The sequence below is a fragment of the Balaenoptera borealis genome, assembly GCF_965194805.1.
Source record: "Balaenoptera borealis genome assembly, chromosome: 11".
Taxonomy (NCBI): Eukaryota; Metazoa; Chordata; class Mammalia; order Artiodactyla; family Balaenopteridae; genus Balaenoptera; species Balaenoptera borealis.
In genome coordinates, this window is record NC_138868.1 from 103,152,461 (window position 1) to 103,160,756 (window position 8,296).

Sequence of the window (8,296 nt, forward strand, 5' to 3'; positions counted from 1 at the left end):
ATAAAATACCTAGGAATAAACCTACCTAGGGAGACAAAAGACCTGTATGCAGAAAACTATAAGACACTGATGACAGAAATTAAAGATGATACCAACAGATGGAGAGATAGACCATGTTCTTGGATTGGAAGAATCAATATTGTGAAAATGACTGTACTACCCAAAGCAATCTACAGATTTAATGCAATCCCTGTCAAATTACCAATGGCATTTTTTACGGAACTAGAACAAAAAATCTTAAAATTTGTATGGAGACACAAAAGATCCCGAATACCCAAAGCAGTCTTGAGGGAAAAAAACAGAGCTGGAGGAATCAGACTCCCTGACTTCAGACTATACTATAAAGCTACAGTAATCAAGACAGTATGGTACTGGCACAAAAACAGAAACATACATCAGTGGAACAAGATAGAAAGCCCAGAGATAAACCCACACACCTATGGTCAACTAACCTATGACTAAGGAGGCAAGGACATACAATGGAGAAAAGACAGTCTCTTCAATAAGTGGTGCTGGGAAGACTGGACAGCTACATGTAAAAGAATGAAATTAGAACACTCCCTAACACCATACACAAAAATAAACTGAAAATGGATTAGAGACCTAAATGTAAGACCGGACACTGTAAAACTCTTAGAGGAAAACCTATGAAGAACACTCTTTGACATAAATCACAGCAAGATCTTTTTTGATCAGCCTCCTAGAGTAATGGAAATAAAAACAAAAATAAACAAATGGGACCTAATGAAACTTAAGAGCTTTTGCACAACAAAGGAAACCATAAACAAGACGAAAAGGCAACCCTCAGAATGGGAGAAAATATTTGCAAACGAATCAATGGGCAAAGGATTAATCTCCAAAATATATAAACAGCTCATGCAGCTCAATGTTAAAAAAGCAAACAACCCAATCCAAAAATGGGCAGAAGACCTAAATAGACATTTCTCCAAAAAAGACATACAGATGGCCAAGAAGCACATGAAAAGCTGCTCAACATCACTAGTTATTAGAGAAATGCAAATCAAAACTACAATGAGGTATCACCTCACACCAGTTAGAATGGGCATCATCAGAAAATCTACAAACAAGAAAGGCTGGAGAGGATGTGGAGAAAATGGAACCCTCTTGCACTGTTGGTGGGAATGTAAATTGATACAGCCACTATGGAGAGTAGTATGGAGGTTCCTTAAAAAACTAAAAATAGAATTACCATATGATCCAGCAATCCCACTACTGGGCATATACCCAGAGAAAACCATAATTCAAAAAGACACATGCACCCCATTGTTCATTGCAGCACTATGTACAATAGCCAGGTCATGGAAGCAACCTAAATGCCCATCGACAGACGAATGGATAAAGAAGATGTGGTACATATATACAATGGAATATTACTCAGCCATAAAACAGAACGAAATTGGATCATTCGTTGAGACATGGATGGCTCTAGAGACTGTCATACAGAGTGAAGTAAGTCAGAAAGAGAAAAACAAATATCATATATTAACGCATGTATGTGGAATGTAGAAAAATGGTACAGATGAACCCGTTTGCAGGGCAGGAATTGAGACACAGATGTAGAGAACAAACATATGAACACCAAGCGGGGAAAGTGGGGGGGGGGAGGGTGGTGGTGTGATGAATTGGGGGATTGGGCTTGACATGTATACACTGATGTGTATAAAATTGATGACTAATAAGAACCTGCTGTATAACAAAATAAATAAAATGAAATTCAAAACACATAAAATAGCCAAAACAAATTTGAAAAAGCTGAATGAAGGTAGAGGACCTACATTTACTGATTTCAAGAATTATCATAAAGCTACAATAATCAAAACTGTATGGTTTTGGCATCAAAATAAACAAGTAGATAAAAGGAACAGAATATAGAGAACAGAAACATACACACACACACGCAAATAGAATTAATTGATTTTTAACATAGGTAAAAGAACAATGACTGGAAGTTTTTTGTACAAAAACACACACCAAAGAAAACTTCAATCCATACTTCACACTATATACAAAAATTAACTGAAAATGAATTATAGACCCAAATGTAAAAACCTGTAAAACTTCCAGAATAAAATATATGGGAGGAAATGTCTATGATCCTGTCTTAAGCAAAACACTTTTGGATATAAGAACAAAGCTACAATTCATAAAAGAAAAAAGTGATAAATTGGGCTTCACTAAAATTGAGATCCTTTGTGAATAGAATGAAAAGACAAGCCATGGACTATTTGAAAATCTCATATTTGGTAAAGGAGTTGAATTTAAAATATATAAAGAACCTTGAAATCTCAATGATAGAAAATAAACAAGCTACTTTTTAAAAAATGGGCAAAAATGTTGGATAGACATTTCACCAAAGAAGATTTATGGCTGACAAATGACTACATGGAAAGATGCTCATCATTAGTCATTAGGGAAATGCAAATTAAACCACATTGAGATAACATTACACACCTATTAAAATGTGTTCAATTAAAAAGTGGACCATACCAAGTATTGGTGAAGATGTGGAGGAACTGAAAATCTCAAACACTATTTGTTGGAGTGTTAAGATGGCACAGTCACTTTGCAAAACAGTTCGGCATTTTTAAAAAAAATTAAACATATACCTATCGTATGACTTCACCATTCCACACCTATGTATTACTCAAGAGAAATGAAAGGATATGTTCATACAAAGACTTGTACATGAATGTTCATAATAGTTTTGTTTGTAATAGCCCAAAACTGGAAACAACCCAAATGGCCATCAACAGGGTAAAGGATAAACAAATGGTATTAGTGTGTCCATATATACTAGTAGTAGTAGTAGTAACAGTAGTAACAGTAGTAGTAGTAGTAGTAGTAGTAGTAGTAGTAGTAGTAGTATATCCATTCACTCAATGGATACACTACTCAGCAACAACAAATAATTATTAATAGATGTAACAACATGGAAGAATCTCAAAATACTTGAACCAAGTGATAGAAACCAGACAAAAATGAATACATACTGTACAGTCTCATTTATATAAAATCTTGAGAATGAAAACAAAAGAAAGAAAGCAGTGGTTACCTAGGAAGAGTGGGGGAAATGGAAGAGTTCTCAAGGGGACAAGATTGTTGTGATGGTTTCATGAGTGTATACATATGTCAAAATTTATCAAAATTGCAGTCTAAACATTTTTAGTTAATTGTATATTAATTATATCTCCTTAAAACCCTTTTTAAAACATAAAAAATACATAAACAAATGCATGTTTAGTAAATTGAAAATACTTGCAATCCTGGCACCTTCATGCCTCAAGTGTTCTGCCCCTGCAAAGCATCAACCAAATAGACATAGAGATAATATAAGCATAGGGTGAAGCCAGAATAAGGGGACCAAAATTTTGACAGAGCCAAAGCCACCATGGGTTTGCTATGTCTTCTTTCTCACTCATACCCCTTCTCATTCCTCTTCCTCTAGCTTCAGGAAGAATAGAAAAAGATCTCTTAAACCACAGCACTAACCATAAAAGGCAAAGTTGATAAATCAAACTTCATGAAAGATAGGAATATCTGCTATCAAAAGATACCATTAAGAATAAGTGAGGGCTTCCCTGGTGGCGCAGTGGTTGAGAGTCTGCCTGCTAATGCAGGGGACACGGGTTCGAGGCCTGATCTGGGAAGATCCCACATACCACGGAGCAACTGGGCCCATGAGCCACAACTACTGAGCCTGCGCGTCTGGAGCCTGTGCTCCGCAACAAGAGAGGCCACGATAGTGAGAGGCTCGTGCACCGTAATGAAGAGTGGCCCCCGCTTGCCACAACTAGAGAAAGCCCTCGCACAGAAATGAAGACCCAACACAGCCAAAAATAAATAAATTTATAAAAAAAAAAGAATAAGTGAGACATGGTCTGGAAGAAAATATATAGAGAGAGATAGAGGTAGAGGTAGAGAAAAAGATATGTGTGTATACATATATGTATTACCTGTATATGTATATGTTATACATACATGTACATATACATACACACATGCATGTATATGGACTTATATGTAGAATTTCTTAAATTCCTCCGAAGGAATAAGAAAACAACTAACAATCCTATTTTTCAAATGGGAAAAATACTTGAATAATTACAAAAGAAGATATTGAAATAGCCAATAAACATATTAAAAGGTGCTCAACATCATTACCCATCAGGAAAATGAAAATTAAAACAAAAAGGCAGTCTGCTACAACACCAGAAGGGATAAAATAAAAATATTAAGTGTTAATGAGGATGCAGAAAAACTGAAACTCTTGGACATTGTTAATAGCAGTGTAAACTGACCTAAATATTTTTGAAAACAGTTTGACGGTATTTACAAAATCTAAATATATGCCTACTCTGTTATCCAGAAAATCCACATCTAAGTACACATCCAAAAGAAATACTTGCCTACTTTAATCAAAATACATGTTCAAAAATGTTTATAGAAACTTTATTAATAATAGGGAAAAACTTGAAACTATCTGTTCATTAACAGACTAAATAATTGTATATTCATATAATGGAACACTACACAGCCTTAAAAAATAATGATCTATCCAATGCAACAGTATAGATGAATATCACAGACTTCATCCTGAGGAAAAGAAGCCAGAAACAATAGAGCACATGTTTAGATGAAGTTCAAATATTAATCTATGATAGTAAAGGAATAGTGGATAGCTCTTGGGGTGGGGGGAAGTTTTTGAAGGCAGGTCGTTTTTACTGGAAAAGAGAAAGAGGACACCTTCTAATGTGGATGGAAATGTTTTACATCTTGATCTAGGTTGTGGTTATATATACATATGCAAAAGTTCAATAATCTATACACTTACGATTTGTGCACTTTACTATATGAAAGTTAGACTACAAATTTTTTTAAAGATTTCTGTTTTCTTTCATTACCTACATTGTACTGCATACCCAATATACCAAACCACTCCTAAATTCTAGGTCCCCTGAATTCAAGGATCTATTCAGTCTCACCTAAAGTACAGTCCTTCTCTGTATGCTTATTCTTTTCATTGAAGCAACATTGAACAGAATCAAAGGGCAAAACTAAACATTTATCCAAACTTCCCTTATTTCCTAATAGAAGAACTTTCCTAAGGAAAAATTGATAAGTAAAAATATTTCCCTAGCACTTCACTTGTCATTGTTCTCAAAGAAATTTTACCACTAATGGTGAGTTTAGACCAAAAATTTTCTCTCGATTTTTAATTTTTTATATAAAGCTGTATTTTCCATTACATAATACTGTGTATTTATAAACTTATCCTGAGTTCAACATCCCTTTCCCATATGCCTCATTATTAGAATGTCCTGGAAATGGGCAGTGCCTGAAAATTCAATAGCAATTTCCTCTCCTAATAAGCAGTAGCTCGGTGCTGCCCTGATAACTAAATGTGAACCCACAACCATCTATTGCTCTGTTACATCCTCCAGACCTGTGTCATCCAATAGAAATAGAATGCAAGCCACCTATATGATTTGAAACTTTCCAGCAGATACGTTAAAAAACTAAACAGATAAATTCATTTTAATGATATATTTTATTTAACGTAATAGATCGAAAGTGTGATTTCAGTATGTAATCAATATAAAAAGTTATCAATGAGCTTATTTACATTAGTTTTCATCTTAATTCTTCAAAGATCCAGTGTGTATTTTACACTTACATTGCACACTTACACTGTGTCTCAATTCGGATGATCACATTTCAAGTGCTTGATACCATATATGGCTAGTGACTACCGTATTGGATAGTTCAGCTCCCAATTACCTGGGCCACAACCAAGGTAACCCTTGAAATGAAACTCCAAATTCTGACTCATTAGTCTTGAAATAATATATACCTCCACCCCATATCTTTATAGCCCATAAAATTATATTTCTCTCACCTGGAAGTTCTAATTCACTAAACTATGTCCCTAGGGCTCCATCCACCAAGTCAAAGGTCACCATACTTGCATCTGTCTGAAACCTAACATACTTCCCACTTACTACAAAATCCATCAGAACTGATCTTGTCATTTTGCCAAGGCCAACTCAACAGAAGTTTTCACCTCCTACTCTCTTACAAAATGTGATATATCAAAATTATCCTGTGAAAAGTAGCATGAACTTACTGTGAATATATTCATAAATTCAATGTGCTAGGTCAACAAACATGTGAAGTAGAATCTTCCAAGAAAGACATGAGTCAAGAAAACATGGCATAAGGGAAAACAAACTGGATTGGGGTTCAAGCTGGGATTTCAGTCCCAGCTTTGGCACCAGGTAGTTTTATGTTCTTGGGCAACATACAAACATTTCTGAGTCTCCAAAGTGTGATGTATTATATAAAGGCACTGGATTAAATGATTCCTAAGTCCCATTCAATAGTACCAACTATTTTTGTAAAATAAAGAAGAAAGAGTTGGGAAATGAGGGTGAAGGAGGATAAATCCACTTGGGAAAGAGTTAAAATCTCTTCTACATATAGAATAGAAAGGAAGCACTGGAGCTTGGGGTCCACACCAAATAATAACAACAACAATAGTAATAGTAATAATAATAATTATAATAATAATAATAAACACTCCAGTAAAAAATCTTGGATCCTATTTCTCAATTTCTAATATTTCTTCAAGAGAAGGTTATTCTGCCCAAGGTTTTCTTCAGGGCAAATTTGACATCCTTATTCCTCAGGCTATAGATTAATGGGTTGAACATGGGCACAACAATGGTATAAAATAGGGAGGACACTTTCCCCTGGTCAAGAGGTAAAATAGAAGGTGGTTTGAGGTACATAAAAGCTCCTGACCCAAAGAAAAGAGAAACTGCAATTATGTGGGAACTGCAAGTACTGAAGGCTTTGGACCTTCCCTCAGTGGAGCTAATGTGGAAAATGCTGAAAAGAGTGAAAACCATAAGAGGGAAAAATGGCAACAAAAGGCACCCCAATGCCAATAGTCACAGCAATAAAGACAACTAGTGCGTTTATGTAAGAGCTATTGCAGGAGAGCTCAAGGAGGGGAATGATGTCACACATATAGTGATTGACAAGGTTGTCGGCACAAAAAGTCAGAAATACCATATTTCCTGTATGAGCCACAGCCCCAAAAACCCCCATCCTATAGACCCCCAACAAAAGGAATAAACACACCTGAGGAGACATAGTGACCGTGTACACCAGTGGTTTACAGATGGCGACCTAGCGGTCATATGCCATCGCTGACAGGATGAAGGATTCAGAAAAGAGAAAAAAACAAAAGAAAAAGAGCTGAGTCATACACCCTGCACAGGAAATGATGTTCTTCTTTGGGACAAAACTTGTCAGCATTTTGGGGAAGATGGCAGTAGAGAAACTAAAATCTGTGAAGGACAAGTTGAAGAGGAAAAAGTACATGGGAATATGAAGGTGAGAATTCAGTCCAATCAAGGTTATCAATCCCAGGTTCCCCACTACGGTGACCGTGTAGAAACCTAGAAACAAGAAGAAGAGGGGATCTGGAGTCCTGGCTGGTTTGTTAAGCCTGCGAGGATAAACTCTTGTCACAGAGGAGATATTATCTGCAGCCGTTCTCCTCTAGGAGAATTTGTGAGGGAAAAAGAAGAGTTGTTCAGAAAAAAAGAGGGAAAAAAAAAACCCTTCTTGAGAATGGCATTTGAACAGAGAGATTTTTGAACTTCAAGTAGATGGCATTTCATCATACCTGTGTCTCTCTTTTCATGGTCCCCAAGTACCTTGAACCATCCTAGTAACCTGTGGGTGAAATTTACCTCCAGAATAAGGGTCCCTTCTGTGCACTTCCTCCATTCTACAGCCCTTGGTCAAGGATGTAAGCCCTTCTCTAGGGTGACTCTTGAGACGTAGAAGCCATTCAACCCTGCCTAGGCCTTCCACCTTGGGGCCAGAACTCAGCAGAGCAAGAAGATGAGGTTGTGTGCCCAGGGTGTTTGGCTGGAATGGCTATGGAATTATTATGTGACAATAATAATGGAGTCATAATGTAAAGTTATTAATTAACTTTAAGAAAAAGAAAAGGGACACTTACTGAGCACCAACTAGGGGAGAGGCATTGATCTAAATGCTGTGTGTCATTGTGATTATCCCCATATGACAGATGAGGACACTGGGTTTAAGTGACTTGCACAAGTCCCAGTGCTTCTGAGTTGCAGCAGAAGGTGAATGAATACAGCTCGTCTGGTTCACAGCGTTTGATCTTGTAACCACGCTGCCACAGGACAGACCAGGTCAGGCAAGCACTCACCCTCCTTCTGCTTGGAGTCACACT

The 8,296-nt window shown here is 36.6% G+C and overlaps 1 pseudogene across 1 annotated transcript in view; it reads right to left on the bottom strand.

Moving 5' to 3' along the window:
* Nucleotides 1-7,262, bottom strand: part of LOC309604861 (olfactory receptor 8B8-like) — a 153,634-nt pseudogene extending 146,372 nt beyond the window's left edge. Inside the window, exon 1 of the transcript XR_014249655.1 lies at nt 872-7,262. The product of XR_014249655.1 is annotated as an olfactory receptor 8B8-like (transcript). The remainder of the gene's footprint in view (nt 1-871) is intronic.
* Between the last annotated feature and the right edge of the window lie 1,034 nt (nt 7,263-8,296).